This window comes from Giraffa tippelskirchi, chromosome 10 (genome assembly GCF_054371585.1).
Source record: "Giraffa tippelskirchi isolate mGirTip1 chromosome 10, T2T-mGirTip1v1.2.pri, whole genome shotgun sequence".
NCBI classification, from domain to species: domain Eukaryota; kingdom Metazoa; phylum Chordata; class Mammalia; order Artiodactyla; family Giraffidae; genus Giraffa; species Giraffa tippelskirchi.
The window spans coordinates 62,751,730-62,767,597 of NC_137284.1; the positions used below are offsets into that span (position 1 = coordinate 62,751,730).

The following is a 15,868-nucleotide window of genomic DNA, read 5'->3' on the forward strand; positions in this document are numbered from 1 at the left end:
AATGCCTCTCAAATTTAGTGAACTGATATTTAGCCCAATATCTGGACTGTCTTTCTAAGTATGGAGTACTCACCCCACCGCCCCCACCCTTTGAGTGTGTTTTTTTAGGATCCACCACTAGATCTGAACACCCTAATAGAAAGATTCTGTGGTAACCATCGCTCTATAGAGAATTTAGCATGATGCCTGGCATTAGTAGCAGAGGAAAGGACTCAGGAAGTATGTATGTGTGTTGAATTAGTAATAATAAATAAATAAGAAGCAACAATATTAGCTATTTACCATATACCAGGGACCATTCTAAACACTCTAGATGTATTGATGGTTCATTTAGGTCTTTCAGCCTATAAGGCAAGCACTACTATTCCACACTTTCAGATTAGGAATCTGGGGCACAAAAGGCTAAAGAGTTTGCCCAAGATTATGGAGATAGTATGAGCTCGCCCTAGGCTTGGAGTCACTTTATCTGGCTCCAGAGCCTTGCTCTGAAACACCAGGTTTTGCTGCCTTTGTAAGAGTGCAAAATGCAATGAAGACAGGATTGAAAACTGAATAAACAACGAACTTGGAAAGGGATAATATCCCAGACAGCAATCATATAGAAGCATCATAGTATGCTGGTAGAGTTTCTATGCTTCTATATGATTGACAGATTTTCTTTTCTTGGGCTAGAAAATCACTGTGGATGGTGACTGCAGCCATGAAATTAAGACGCTTGCTCCTTGGAAGAGAGGCTATAACAAACCCAGACAAGAGTATTAAAAAGCAGAGATGTATTTAAAAGCAGTATTAAAAAGCAAAGTGATGTCACTTTGCCAACAAAGGTCCATCTAGTCAAAGCTGTGGTTTTTTCAGTAGTCACGCACAGATGTGACAGTTGAACCATAAAGAATGCTGAGAGCCAAAGAATTGATGCTTTTGAACTGCGGTGTTAGAGAAGACTCTTGAGAGTCCCTTGGACTGCAAGGAGTTCAAACCAGTCAACGCTAAAGGAAATCAACCCTGAATATTCATTGGAAGGACTGACACTAAAACTGAAGCTCCAATACTTTGGCTACTGATGGGAAGAGCTGACTTACTGGAAAAGACCCTGATGCTGGAAAAGATTGACGGCAGGAGGAGAAGGGAGCAATAGAGGATGAGATAGTTGGATGGTATTGTTGCAGAAACCAGTACTCAAGAAACCAAGCACCACACTCAGAAAGTTGGAGAACTCAGGTTTATTACGCCAGCGGGCCCAGAGGAGTTAACACTCCAAGCTCTGAGACCCGAACAAAGGGATTACAGAATTTTTATTGACAGACTATAGTAGGCAACACCAGCTGTTAATAGGGTGATTTAAACTAAGGGGTTTCACATGCTCGGGAATGCAGTCAAGATGGGAAGTGAGAAGCCTGACCTTTACACAGACAGGCATGATTAAGCAGGTTTGCAGGGGCTGGGAAGTTGCAAAGAGCAGGACAAAGGTAAATGAGATAAGCTCCAGTTCCTAGTATTGTAAGTCTCCACTTTCTGGGACTACATGACCTATGTGATCCAGACTTTGCAAGGAGCAAGCTGAGTTACAGAGGCAGAAGGAACAGGAGGTTATATAAAATTCTAACTTTTCCTCTTCAGTACCACCAACTCAATGGACATGAAATTGAGCAAACTCCGGGAGATAGTAAAGGACACGGAAGGCTGGTGTGCTGCAGTCCTTGGAGTCACAAAGAGTTGGACACAACTGAGTGACTGAACAACAACAACAAAGAGTATAGAGTCAGATAGACATTGATTTAAAGTTCAGCTCCTCCAGGTAATACTCTACCACTTTCAGTGGGATATTCTACAAGTCTCAGTTTTCTTATCTGAAAAATAAATCTAAGAATATTACCTATCTTACAGGACTGTGGTGAGGCATGAAAAGAGATAGGGCAAGTACAGTCCTTATCTCAGTGTTTGTATATCATGAAGTGAAAGTCATTGAGTCATGTCTGATTCTTTGTGACCCCATGGACTGTACAGTCCATGGAATTCTTCAGGCCAGAATACTGGAGTGGGTAGCCGTTCCCTTCTCCAGGGGATCTTTCCAACCCAGGGATTGAACCTAGGTCTCACGAATTGCAGGAGGATCATGAAGGCCCAGTGAATATTCAGCATTAAGCCAAAAGATAAGGAAGAGGGAAATGGAACAGTAGGGCAATACTTAAAAAAATCAGGGAGGCTACAGGTACACTTTGATAAAATTCCACATCCCTCCCACCCCCCACACCCCCTGCCAAAGTATTTTTTGTTTAACTTTTTATTGACACAAAAATCCTAGGAAGTCAAAAGAGGAAAAGTAATTAAAATTGATCATTAGAAAGTCAAGGGACTTCCATGGTCCAGTGGCTGACTCCACATTCCCAATGTAGGGGGCCCAGGTTTGATTCCTGGTTAGGGAACTACATCCCACATGCTGCAACTAAGAGTTTGCATAACGCAACTAAAGATCCCCTATGCAACAATGAAGATCAAAGATCCCACATGGTTCAACCAAGACCCAGCACAGCCAAATGAATACATTTTTTCTTCAAAAAGTCAAAAGAAATTTAAACATTAAAAATAATATTTGAGCTTAAAAATGTCATTCTTTCATCAAGAATGCTGTATTGATCTTCTGAAAGAGGTGTGTGCTAAGTTGCTTTAATCACATCCGATACTTTATGACCCTATGGACCATAGCCTGTCAGGCTCCTCTGTCCATGGGATTCGCCAGGCAAGAATACTGGAATGGGTTGCCATGCCCTTCTCCAGGGGATCTTCCCTAGCCAAGGATCGAACCTGTTTCTCTTACGTCTCCTGCACTGGCAAGCGTGTTAGGGTTCTTTACCACTAGCACCACCTGGAAAGCCCCTGGAAGAGGTAGATGATATCAAAAAAGTTTTTAAAGGGCGACGACAAGAAAAAAAAAAAGGTTAGGCAAAATAGTAAAGCATTCTACATCTCAAGAGTCAAGAGGGCTATTCAAAGAGCAAAACACTGAAAATGACTGGTCTATAAGAAAGGAAAAGAAAGAAAACCACAGCATACTAAAAAGGGGAACATCCGTTTTTAAATTGAGATTTAGGGACACCGTAAAGAAAACCAATACATAAACACCAAGTGATGAAATGTTTGAAACCTGTTAACTCGGGTTTTATTAAAAGTTCATGCTAACTAAGCTGAATAAACCTGTGATTGATATCTGATGAAAGAAGTCACTGACTTCTCCCTGGGGTTTTCTACATAATTTTTTTTTGCCAGGGGCGGGGGGTGGGGCAGAAATGAATGAATCCTTTACTAGAAAATTAGCAAACAACTTCTGTACAAATAGAAAATGATGCATCTTAAATTTTACTGGCAAAGAAGACAGTGGAGACAATGCTCCTAGAATTCTGCTTCGTCCTTCCTTCGCCCTTCCTTCCTCCCCTCCTTCAGGCCAGGGCAGGGGGAAGGAGAATCTGAGTGGCAGCAGTGCTTGTGGGCAGGTGACTGGAAGCTTCAGAGGCTACTGCTTCCTTGTTTCTATCTCACAGAAACACAGCCAAAAGAGAGTTTGTTTTTTATGCAGAAATCAGAGGGTTTTTTTCCTTCATACTATAAATACAAATTTAAGCAGATTATAAAACTGCACAAATCTTTCACAAAAGGACTTTCATAAAAGAACCGGCTCTACAAGGTTCTACAAGAGTAGAGATGCCACAAGGTAGACAGTGTTCCTCTTTGATTTCACATGTTCACTGTGCAGCTCTGCAGGTTACAAATGATGCAGCATTATAAGCATTTTTTGGAAAAGCAGCAGAAAAACACAATATTTTAGGTATAAAACCCAAAAAAGTTTAGAAAGAGGAGAAAAAATAATATACAAAGCTATTTGACTTTCATTGACTAAAACAATGGGGTTGATTCATTTAATCACTCTTTCAGTAAATATTTGTGAAATATGTAGTATGTGCCGGGCACTGTACTAGATACTGGTGAGAGAGAAATAAACAAGATAAAGTTCCTGTTCTCTTGGGGTTTTCATTCTAATCCACCAAAACAAACAATAAACAGAAGATACATAAAAAGTGTTTGAGTTCTATGAAGAAAAAAAATTCAGCATAAAGAAAGGGAGAAAGAGATTATGAATCTCTTTAGGTTTTATCCTCTCCCTTTAAAGGTCTACCCCCAGACCAAGAACCTGGCTTCTAGTAAGTACTCAATAAATCTTTTTTAAAAAATATTAATTTATTATTTTTGGCTGTGCTGGGGTTTTGTTCCGGCATGTGGGCTTTCTCTAGTTGTGGTGTGTGGGCTTCTCATTGCGGTGGCTTCTCTTGTTGTGGCATGTGAGCTCCAGGGCACATGGACTGCAATAGCTGCAGCTTGCGGGCTCAGTAGTCATGGCACATGGTCTCGACGGCATGAGGAATTCTCCTGAACCAGGGATCAAACACGTGTCCCCTGCACTGGTAGGCAGACTCCCAACCACTGGACCACCAGGGAAGTCCTCAACATACCTTTGTTGAAGGACTACCAGAGCTGTTGGTGGTTCCTGGTGAGCACAAATCCCCAGGGTGTTGGCTGGTGAGCATTCTAGAATGTGACAGGTCACAAGATCAGAGCAATAGAAGAAATTTCAAAGGAAGCATAAAACTTCTAGGGCCCTTCTCGTGTGGTTCCTGCCTGGTGAAGACACCCCTCTGCCCCCAGGAGTGACCCCAGGAACACAGGGAAGGGCAGGCCTCCTCATCTGGCCACCACATGGGGTATGAAACAATACTCTCTCACAAAAGGTGTTCTCAATGTGCACTTCCTGGGCCTCAACTAATCCTCAGGACACCCTACCCACACTCCTTTAGGCCCTTGGGCACAAAAGATCTCCTACTTCTCTGAAAGCAGAATTACATTACCTTCGAGTAAGAGCCCAGAAGTTACAAAAGCCAGTTGATCTTCCCTGGAGGGTAAAAGGGTCCGGAACTTAGAAACCTTGAAGGACAAAGACTTTCTTGATTCACCCTTGACACTGAGTGTGTTGTGTGTATGAATACCTACCATTCTACCATTCCTCACCTGGTCACCTGCCCCTCCTTTCTTCAGTGGGCCATCACCTTGCTAATCCTGTTGTTCGAACACTGGCAGAAATTGAAATGGTGCTGGAAGTCAAAGTGATACAACTGAATCAGGGTTTTTATGCAAACAAAAATGAGACAAGGCTAAGGCCCTAAGGAAGACTGTGTTTAATCAATCATAAATTATATAGCTATGCCATTTGGAGAAAAGAAAAGTTAAAGTGAAGTCACTCAGTCGTGTCCAACTCTTTGCGACCCCATGGACTGTAGCATACCAGGCTCCTCTGTCCACGGAATTTTCTAGGCAAGAGTACTGGAGTGGGTTGCCATTTCTTTCTCCAGGGGATCTTCCCGACCCAGGGATTGAACCCAGGTCTCCCGCATTGCAGCCAGACGCTTTACCATCTGAGCCACCAGGAAGAAGGGAATGGCTACCCACTCCAGTATTCTTGCCAGGAAGAGGAGCCTGGCGGGCTACGGGGTTGCAGAGTTGGACATGACTAAACAGCACACACGTATGCATACTATATGCCATAGGAGTGTATATACTTAGATGGAGGCTTATAGCCACAAATCTATACACTGATTTTTTAAAATTTTCATTTCAGTTGAAGGGTACAACATCAATGTGATTTTTACTAATTAAAGAATCAATCATTTCTATTTTTAAAAATAGATACTATTATTAAAATGCTCATTGCACTAAAACATATTTTTAGTGATGGTTCTGAGAGAAGTTTGGAGACAGAAGTACCACATTTATAATAAAGAGCAAAATTAGCTGACTGAATTGTTAAAATCTGCAAAGGTGAGACTTGGCTGACCAAGAAACGAGGGCATTTCCATGTTCAAGAACCAATATAACTTGATTAAAGGTAATCAAATGAGCTAATGGTTATGTTAAGTAATAAGTCAGAAAATGACTCAAGGTCAAGTGCATAGAAAAAAATGGTTCCAAGAAAAGTACTGTCTAAGGAGAAATAAAAAAATGGGATAACAGGGGCTTATCTACATAATAGCGATATATTATTAGTTAGAAAACTATCATCTCTGCTATTCAAGTACAGAAGTAAAACAAATTTGATACTACTGTTATGCATATCTGTGGAATTAAAGATGTAAATCTAAACTCATGCAAATTTAAGTATACATAATATAGATGGAAACTAACATTTAAGGGTTTTTTAATACCAGGCATATTCATTTATCCTATTTCACCCCCCTCAAAACACACTGAGATGTACATTAACCAATCCATCTTACATGTACTAAAATTATCTCACAGAGAGGTTTTGTAATGGACCCAAATTATGGAACTAGCAAGTATTGGTAATTGAATTCAAATCCAGGTCTGCCCAATTTCAAAACCCTTATTTATTACACTTCATGTCCCAGTTCTTTTATGAGCCCAAATAAACAGGCCCTGGCATATGAGACTCAAGCCAGGACTCTAGGAGCCTGGGGTGGAGTGGAAGAGCACTGCACTTTGGGCTGTGGAGTCAAGAGCTCAAGATATCAAATAACAACAACAACAATAATAGTGACAATTATACACTAGACTCCGAGATAGAATGAAGAGTCAACAAGAAAGTGCAAAAATTTATCAAAAAGATGCCAACCAGTGTTACCAAGAGATACTGGTCTCTTTGGACACTCTTCCTTTCAAAAACCCCCAGAAAAGGGGGGTTTTTAACACCCAGAGGAGTGATATGGGATAGAAGGAAAATGTATACCATACTCAGTGAGTGTGTGTTGGTGTGTGTATCACTTCCTCTCCAGTATAAAAACACTCCTTTTGATATGGCAATATTAAAAACTAGTCAGATGTTCTATGATGGTACTCATCACTTTTTTTGACCCTAGAAGTTACACTAGCAATAATACAGCTAACATTTACAAAGGGATTGATAGATGCCTATATCTGTACTACAGTGATGTTTATGCATTATCTCATGATGTTTTCACAACCATCCTATGACTAAGGTACTCTTTTTTTTTTAATCTTAGGATAATTGCTTTACAATATTGTGTTGGTTTCTGCCATATATCAACATGAATAGGTTTACATATGTCCTCTCCTTGAACCTCCCTCAAATCCACCCCCTTAGGTTGTCACACAGCACCAGGCTGAACTCCTGGAGTTATGCAGCAGCTTCCCATTGGCCATCTATTTTACATATGGTCAAGTATACGTTTCAGTGATACTCTCAATTTGTCCCACCCTCTCCATCCCCCATCTGTATCCACAAGTCTGTTCTCTATTTCTGAATTTCTATGGCAGCCCTGAAAATAGGTTCATCAGTACCATTTTTCTAGATTCCATATATATGCATTATATATGATATTTGTGTTTCCCTTTTTGACTTTGACTTAGGTACTCTTAGTTTTTCACATTTCATGAGAAAACTGAGATTCAGAGAGGTGAAATAACTTTCTTAAATGACTCAGTGGCTACTGACAGAGCTGAGAATTCAATCCAAGCAGTCTACTATTCAGACACTTATTGCTATTGGTAAAATTTTAAGTTATTAGTATCAACTATCTAAAACTAATCCATTTGTACTTGTTCAATAACTGGACACATAATACACATTAATATTCATACTAGGAACTTCATTAGCAGTCCAGTGGTTAAGACTCTGCACTTCCAATGCAAGGGGCTCAGGTTCAATTCCTAGTCAAGGAACTAAGGAACACATGCTACAAGGCCAAAAAAGAAAAAAAAGAAAGAAAATAATTGCTGGATATGAAAAATATATTAAAAAAACATTCAAACTAAATATTTTTGGCCTCTATCTCTCTATCACAAAACCAAGAAAGTTACTTCCTCCTCAAGGGGTTTACTTAAGATTGGGGATATATTTTAACATAACAAAATAGGAAAATCTGCTCTGTCAGCAGAAGCTCTTCTAGTTGTGATCTTATTTGCTTTTGCGTCACATGTGCAACATCTGGCTCTGCCCCTCTGCTACATGGTGCCTCCTGTCACCATATCTCTTAGGCATAGCTATGGATGTGGCCCCCTAGCTCTGTTGGAGACAGATGCCAACAATACAATACGGAGATGCCAAAATTGGATGTGGCTCTGGGGAAGAGAGAGGCCAAACATATTTACATCCAATTTACTTACCATGGCCACTTTTTCCTCAGCACTCAGCAGTTCTCTCCCATTCTCATTTCCTCTTTTCCCCCACACAATGAAAACCTCATCTGACGATACTGCCTTCAGGTTTCAGGAGGTACCAAGGAGTTATCACTAATCAGTTTGGCAAGTTTAAGGTTTATATCAACCAAATATAAAGGGGGAATAAATTAGAGACAGACAAAAGTTAAACTATTTATTGTATGTGCTCAGTCGTGTCTGACTTTTGTGACCCCGTGGACTACAGCCCACTATGGAATTTTCCAGGCAAGGATGCTGGAGTTGGTTGCTATTTCCTTCTCCAGGGGGTCTTTCTGACCCAGGGATTGTCTCCTGCGTTGCAGACGAATTCTTTACCACTGCACCATCGGGGAAGCTTTATTTACGTTAAATGACTTGAAATTATCCAATGCTCAAGAAAGTAAGATAGAAGGTAAAGATGAGGTTTTGAGTGAATTTTCCCTATTTTTCTATAATAAATTGTTGTAAATTTTTAAAGTTAATGAAAAACAATTGTGGCCCAGTTTTCAGTAAACATTTTACTATGGAATACAGAAAACAGGACTTGTTTATTTGGGGGGAAAAATGAATAATGTTATTTGAACAGTATACTTTGTCAGTGAATAAGTTTTTAAAGGCACTTCACTAAGCATCAGAAAACTCTGGTTCTATTTCATAGCTCATTCACAATCTATTTGGGCATCCTGAGCAAATCTGTGACATAGTTGGTTCATCTTGATCTAAAAAAAATTTCTCAGAAATAAGACTGATTTTGTATTCTTAGCTCTCTGGTTAACTTGTAATATGGATGATCCTCTCCTTTTCCCTACCTGGTATATCCTAAAATTTATGTTTATTCTTTACCCCATATCAATATATCTATCCATATGTTCAACTAACATTTATTAGCAAGTTATTATGTGCCTGACACTTAACTGAAGCATCTCCTACCATGTGCTGATTGTCTGTAGCTTGTTTTCTAGACAGACTTCTCAAGGAGCACTATTCCGTGAGTTCTTGCATGTTTAAAACTGCTTTGTTTTCCTTTAATTTTTATACTTAAAGGCAACTTTGGGTACATATAAAAATCACTGATATTTTCTTTTCTTAATTATCTTCAATATGTTTCCCTAACTGTCCTAAGCTGTATGTATGAATATTTGATTTTATTTTTCCTTTAAAAGAGACTTGAACTTTGCGCCTGAATGTCCAAAGGATTTTTCTTTACTGTCCAATCTTACCAGAATATGTGTTGGTATTGACAATTCTGGGTTCATTTTCCAAAGTTATTGGTGGGCTCTTTCAATGTAGATGTTCATTTTTTATAATTTAAAAAAAATCTTGCACTATGGAACTTGGTATGTTTTGTTCCATTGCTTTCATTTTCCTCCTGCAATATAAATGGGACTTATATTGGATCTTCTTTTCCTGTCTTCTGTATTCTTTTCTCTCGAATCTCTTTTCTTTCTTTTTAATTTCTGAGTTTCCTAATTCTATTATAATACATGCTGTTCTTTTATAGCTTTTATTGTTTTCTTGAGTTCTTTTAGATAATTGTTATATTATTTAGTTTTTAGCTGCTTTTTGATTGTGTATTTTCTGGAATGTATTATTTAGTCCATTTAAAAAAATTAGTATATTTGCTGTTCAACAATATTCTTTTCTGTTGTTCACATATAAATAATTTGAGTGTGCTGTGCTTTTAGAAATAGTTCCCTTGTGGGGGATTGAGAGGTACGAAGGTACCTTTCCTGTTTTTACTGCTTGAGAGCTCTCTCTTCTATTGTTATCATAAAGAAATAGAAAGATAGAGATAGATACACAAATATATATTCAAATAGCCTCTCTGTGTAGTTATTCCTATTTTCTGAGATCTGCCTTCTGTGGAGTCCTACGTCTCCCCACTATATTTGATCATTTTCTCTCCCTTTGCCCTCAGAGTTCCTGTCCTGATCAATCTGAATTCTTCTCACAGGAGCATTTTCCTTAGGAAAGGAGTTTTATTAGATATTTCTGTCTTCTTTCAGCATTTCAGTCACTTCAGTATCTTCTGATCTCTTCAGTGTATAGCTGTGTTCCTTTTATTCCACTCATCCATAACTCAAGTCTGGAACCTTCTCCTTTTCACTGCTATTCTCACAACATTCACTTGCTGAAAATCCCGTTCATGGAGGGACTCTTTTTGAGGACTTGTTGGCAATTGCTGTATTGTAGCGTTTATAGAACCATTAAAACTCTTTCTCCTGTACTAGCTCTGCACAGCTAAACCTAGGCATGTTCTCTATTGGTCCTGCTTCATTTGTAGTTTGGGTGAGACAACACTCACTGGTGTTCTGAGGTTAGTGTGGATGTTTTTGGTTGGTCTTTGGAGGATATTGTGAATAGACTTTTTCTTTTGCTATTCTAATTATTTAGTATGTTTTTAGGAAGAGATTGCAAAAATTAAAAAGCTTTACATTATGATTTTGCCCTAACCTAAAGTCAAGATGGGCTCATTTTTAAATCAAGGAAACAGTTACTGATTTTGCATCACTCTGTTATCTTGACTGGCTTCTAAGAATATAGTTACTCCCAATGTTGTTTCTGTTCAACTTAGCTGAATATTTATTAGCTTCACTAAAGATATTCCTTTGAAGTATAATCAGCCTCTATCTCAGAGTTGCCCAACTCTAATATTGCTTTCCTTTTCCTCACCAACTCTCTTCAAACTACAGCTTCCTTCATTAGCTAGCCTCAGTTAGAGTATGTACATATATGTTCTCAACAATTTCTTCCATCAAGGAGATTCTTTCTCCTTTAAAATTAGACTTCATTTGAGAACTTCCTTATGCTAAAATTGCTGTATTTTCCTCCTAGGCATGTTTCAAATTGTTCTTTATATTGCAGGAGCCTCAGTCAGAATGCTTCCTTTAATCTTCAGAGGACTCACTAAATTGAAAATGGTTTCCTCAAGTTAATATTGCATTAACTTTGCAGTACATTCCTTCCAAATGAAAAGTGGCACAATCAAGCCTGTTACCCTCACACTGCCAGAAATGACATATTTCTCTGATGAATAGCGGAAAATTACTACATTTCTCTGAGATTTTGTAGATTCTTCTCTGTTCTTCAGAACTTACTAGAATGTCCCCTTCCTTTTCTCTAAAGAAATGAAATTAAATGGGGTGGGGGGGTGGCAGTGGGGAGAGTGGTCTCTAGTCTCTAGGAATCTACTGCAGGGCTCTGTACTTGACCTCCTTCAGTTTAATCCAATCAACACTGAACCTTTCACGAATACCTCCTGTGTGCTACGTTTTGTGTTAAGTAGAAAAGATAACAAATTATCCTCCAAGAGGGCAGTGGAGTTAGACGCAGGTTAGAATCCTCACCTACTGTTCACTAGCAGGTGACCTGAGTTAGCTATTTGATCCCACTGAGTTCAATTTCCATATCTGAGTGTAATGAGTCCTACATGATATAGCTGTAGTAAAAATGTATACATACATAAATACATACTCAAATGTATACATATATTTATATATTTATAGACATATACATGTATATATATATAATTCTTAAAACAGCTATAATAATGTTGGAAATAGGTATGTATGTAGTAAGCAGTATCAATAAATGTTTCTTCCTTTTGGACAATGTTACAATGTACTTGTAATTTGAAAATGTTTCTGCTCCCTTTACCTCTGCAATCACACAAAATGGCTGTTTTATATATATAGCTTATTGACTTTCTTAACAAAATGAATTAAAATGAACTATGTTTTAAGATACTCCTATCTCAAATTGCATGATATTTGTAAAATGTATTTTTTTTATTCCCCTTTCTTCTTTACCAACAACCAGCAGGGTTTTTGGTATGAGGTCATAGACTCCTAAGGGGAGAGTTTTTGCACCTTCTAAAATTGCATGCAAATTGGGTATATTTGTGACTTACACATTTTTGGAGGGAGGCAATTCATTACTATCATCAGATTTTTAATGGGATTGAGAAACCAAAGTCAGGAATCATGAGACTGGTTATAAAATCATGGCTGAGATTCACAACCGACTGTATATTTTTGGAAGTCACACACGGTCTACAGTTTTGTATAAAGAAATTTCCTTTTTTATAATGCTTAGCGCAGAGCCAGAAAGAGTTCAGAATGTAAATTAAAAAAAAAAAAGATCGTAATAGTGACAATGTTTTCTCTACTAGGAGTGGGAGGTATAAAAATTGGGGCTGAAAAATAAGAGGCAGGCCAAGTATGGAGAGCAGTAAAAGACAAGAAAGCAAAGAAAAAGAAGAGAAAAACAAAAATCCATCCCCCCACCCCAAACAGAGGAGAAGGAGGTGGTGAGGAAGAAAGATTTATAGACTGGAAGAGAAATAGCAATGTAAAGAATGTCCAATGTTCATTGGACTTTGGTAGTATGTTCTGTCCCCTCGTGCTCCCTTCCTCAATAATCTCTTCAAGGCGAATGCTCCTTGGAGATCCAGTAGAAAAAGATGTTTTACAAACTGAATGAAGGAGCATGAAGTTCTAATTTTAGCTTGATTTGATCATGATGCCTTTGCCAAGTCACTGTTTTACCACCTGCATTTTCTTTATCTGCAACATCTAGATAGTTAATGTTACTAATAGTAAGCCAGAAGAAGTCCCCTACCTCTGTGTGAGCTGTATTTCAAGAATTCATTTTAAGGTGATCCAACTCAAATATGGATGCATTTTTTTTTTTAAAGAAACAGTGTTTAAGCAGTATCACAACCGTTCATATAAACACACAACATATAATGGATGAAAAAGGGAACAAGCCTTTCAGTCAGCTGGGAGCTTGGTAGGCTGGAGCACAGCTCTTTTTTCATTTCCTTTCTCATACTCCAGGGAGCCCTGTACTCACTCATGTTAATAAATTGGGGGATGTGTCTGCACTTCAAAGATAAAACCCAGCAACACCATAAATGACCATTTGTACATGAGAAGCAAAATGAGTTAAATTTCCTCATCTTTATTCCATCCTTCAGCTCTTTCCTGCCTGATACGTGTGTGTTTCTTGCCACTAGTCCCACTCCACATTTTACAGTGGTGGTGTTTAATTGCTAAGTTGTGTCTGACACTTTTGAGACCCCATGGACTTTCATCCACCAGGCTCTTCTGTCCACAGGATTTCCCAGACAAGAATACTGGAGTGGGTTACCATTTCCTTCTCCAGGGGATCTTCCCAACACAGGGATCAAACCCATGTGTCCTGTGTTGGCATGTGGACTCTTTACCACTGAGCCACTCCACAGTTTATACTGAGTACAAATTTCATTCTCTTCACAGAATGGAGTTCTGGTTCTTCTGAACTCTAGAAGTTTCTTTCTATTCTGTGTTTGTATACCATCCTCAATTTCCATTGAGATCTTTTAGGCTTCAACTATAACATGCTATCCTCCTGCTCACCAGCCTCCACTTTCCATCTTCAACCCCTACCTCCACCATTTCGCCCCATCATTTATGTCCCTGACCAAAGTCAAATATATAAGGGAACAGGGAATGCAATCTTGACTGATAATGCTCTAATACATATATTAAGTGGCTGAAATAGAGCAGAGAGAGAGACAAAATACTGCGCTATTTCTTTTGAGAAATGAGGAAAGAAAGACTCCTATTCTTAGTCAGGAAGTAGGAAGATGGATATAGAGACAGAAGGGGAGGAAAACCAAGACGGTCTTGTGTGTCTGCTAGCCTGGATCCACTAAGTAAGACAGACTGTAAATCCAGCTCAAAACTGAGGTAAAGCTTGACTCTAAATTTGCTCTAAAGGATGGACTTATACATGCAACTCATTCTAGAGACAAAAGATGAAAAAGAGAGCATGTGTCCAAGGACACATCCAAAGATGTACAGTAGATGCAGGGATTGTATCAGAGAAACCAGTTCCTGAGAACAAGGTTAACAGATGACAAAAGGAAGGCAGAATTCTTTCCTTCTGTTTGGGCATAATTGCCTCCATATATAAACACGGCACTAATCAGAAGTAATTAATATTGAGAGAAAAATAATGAGCCATAATATATAATCAATTTAAATAGAATTTAAGCTACCATAAGGTTAGGACAAAATAATGGACAGTAACTTCCATTATTATAATAATTTAATCTTACTATTTCTGTACTTTCAGGTGTTCAAACAATGTTATAATAGATTGAGTCTGAATTATTTGCAAGCAGACTATTAGCCAAGAGGACTAATAGAACAAGTGTTCTGTTGACATGCACCCACTGTCAATAGAGAAAAACTCAAATTCCAAGAAACAGTTGCTCTTATTTTTGGAGGGTCATCCTAATCCATAGACTCATAAGGCTTTAAACACTGCAGGGTACGCTGCAGGGAGGAATACTTTAGAAATCACTTCATTCAACTCCTCTACTTTCAAGACATTGCCTCTTGGATGAAAATCACTTATGTATACTTCAGCATAGAAATCTTTATAGTGACTATCTTTGCTTGCTAATAAAATATGTAGCAATAAATTACAGTATTTGTCAAAAAGATATTTCCTTTCAAAAACCTTTGGTTAGTCCACTTATCATCATTATTATACTTGTTTATAAAAATAGCTAGCATTTATTGAGTACTTGAATATTGCATGCCCTTTGCAAATATCCTCTCATTTAACCAACACAATAACTCTAAAAAATGGGCATCACTGTTTCCCTTTTACAATGGAGGATCATGAGGCTCAGAAAGCAGCTGTTAAGTCTCAGAGCCAGGATTAAAGCACCTTTTATTTAATTTCCAGTATCTATCATGGGGCTTCCCAGGTAGCGCTAGTGGTAAAGAACCCACTTGTCAATGCAGTAGGCGTAAGAGATGCGGGTTCAATCCCTGGGTCGGGAAGATCCCCTGGAAAAGAACACGGCAACCCACTCTAGTATTCTTGCCTGGAGAATCCCATGGACAAGGGGCCTGGTGGGCTATAGTCCATAGCATCTCAGAGTCTGACACAACCGAGCAACTTAGCACTCAGTATCTATCAGGTTGTATCACCATGGAAACACTTAAAAAAAGATACCAGAAAGATAGGAAAACATGAATACTTTCCATACTTACTCTAGTATGTGATTTTTCAAGTTTCCTTAAAAGATATGCACAATCCGTATTCTCACTGCAGCACTATTCACAACAGTCAGGGCCTGGAAGCAGACTAAATGTCTACTGACAGAGGAATGGATAAAGAAGCTGCGGTACAAATATACAATGAAATAGTACTCATCAATAAAAAAGACATAATGCCATTTGCAGCAACACAGATGAACCTAGAGACTGTCATACTGTCATACTGAGTGAAGTAAGTCAGAGAAAGACAAATATCATATGACATCACTTATATGCAGAATTTAAAAAGAGGCTACAAATGAACTTATCTACAAAACAGAAATAGAGTTACAGATGAAGAAAATGAACTTATGGTTACTGGGGGGTATGGGGAAGTTAAATTGGAAGATTGGGATTGACACACACTACTATTAGTATCTGTGACATAGATAATAAGGACCTATTGTGTAGCACAGGGAATTCAATACTCTGTAATGGTCTCTATGGGAAAAGTGGATATATGTATTAAACATATGTGTGTGTGTGTGTGTGTGTGTGTGTGTGTGTATAGTGGTGGTGGTTTAGTTGCTAAGTCATGTCTGACTCTTGTGACC

The 15,868-nt window shown here is 38.5% G+C and overlaps 1 protein-coding gene across 31 annotated transcripts in view; it reads right to left on the reverse strand.

Annotated features, from left to right (window-relative positions):
* ASNS (asparagine synthetase (glutamine-hydrolyzing)) overlaps nucleotides 1-15,868 on the reverse strand; it is a 164,369-nt gene that overhangs the window by 136,806 nt on the left and 11,695 nt on the right. For 10 of the 31 annotated variants that reach the window (XR_014066098.1, XM_081531566.1, XM_081531576.1 and 7 more), the window contains one exon: nucleotides 5,056-5,138. The exons of 5 other annotated variants lie outside the window; for them this stretch is intronic. The gene's annotated coding sequence lies outside the window, so the exon portion shown is untranslated. Of the gene's footprint in view, nucleotides 1-4,502; nucleotides 4,579-4,895; nucleotides 4,972-5,055; nucleotides 5,139-15,269; nucleotides 15,399-15,868 lie in introns of all 31 variants that reach the window. 16 more of the 31 variants (XM_081531579.1, XM_081531567.1, XM_081531575.1 and 13 more) reach the window with 7 other exon arrangements.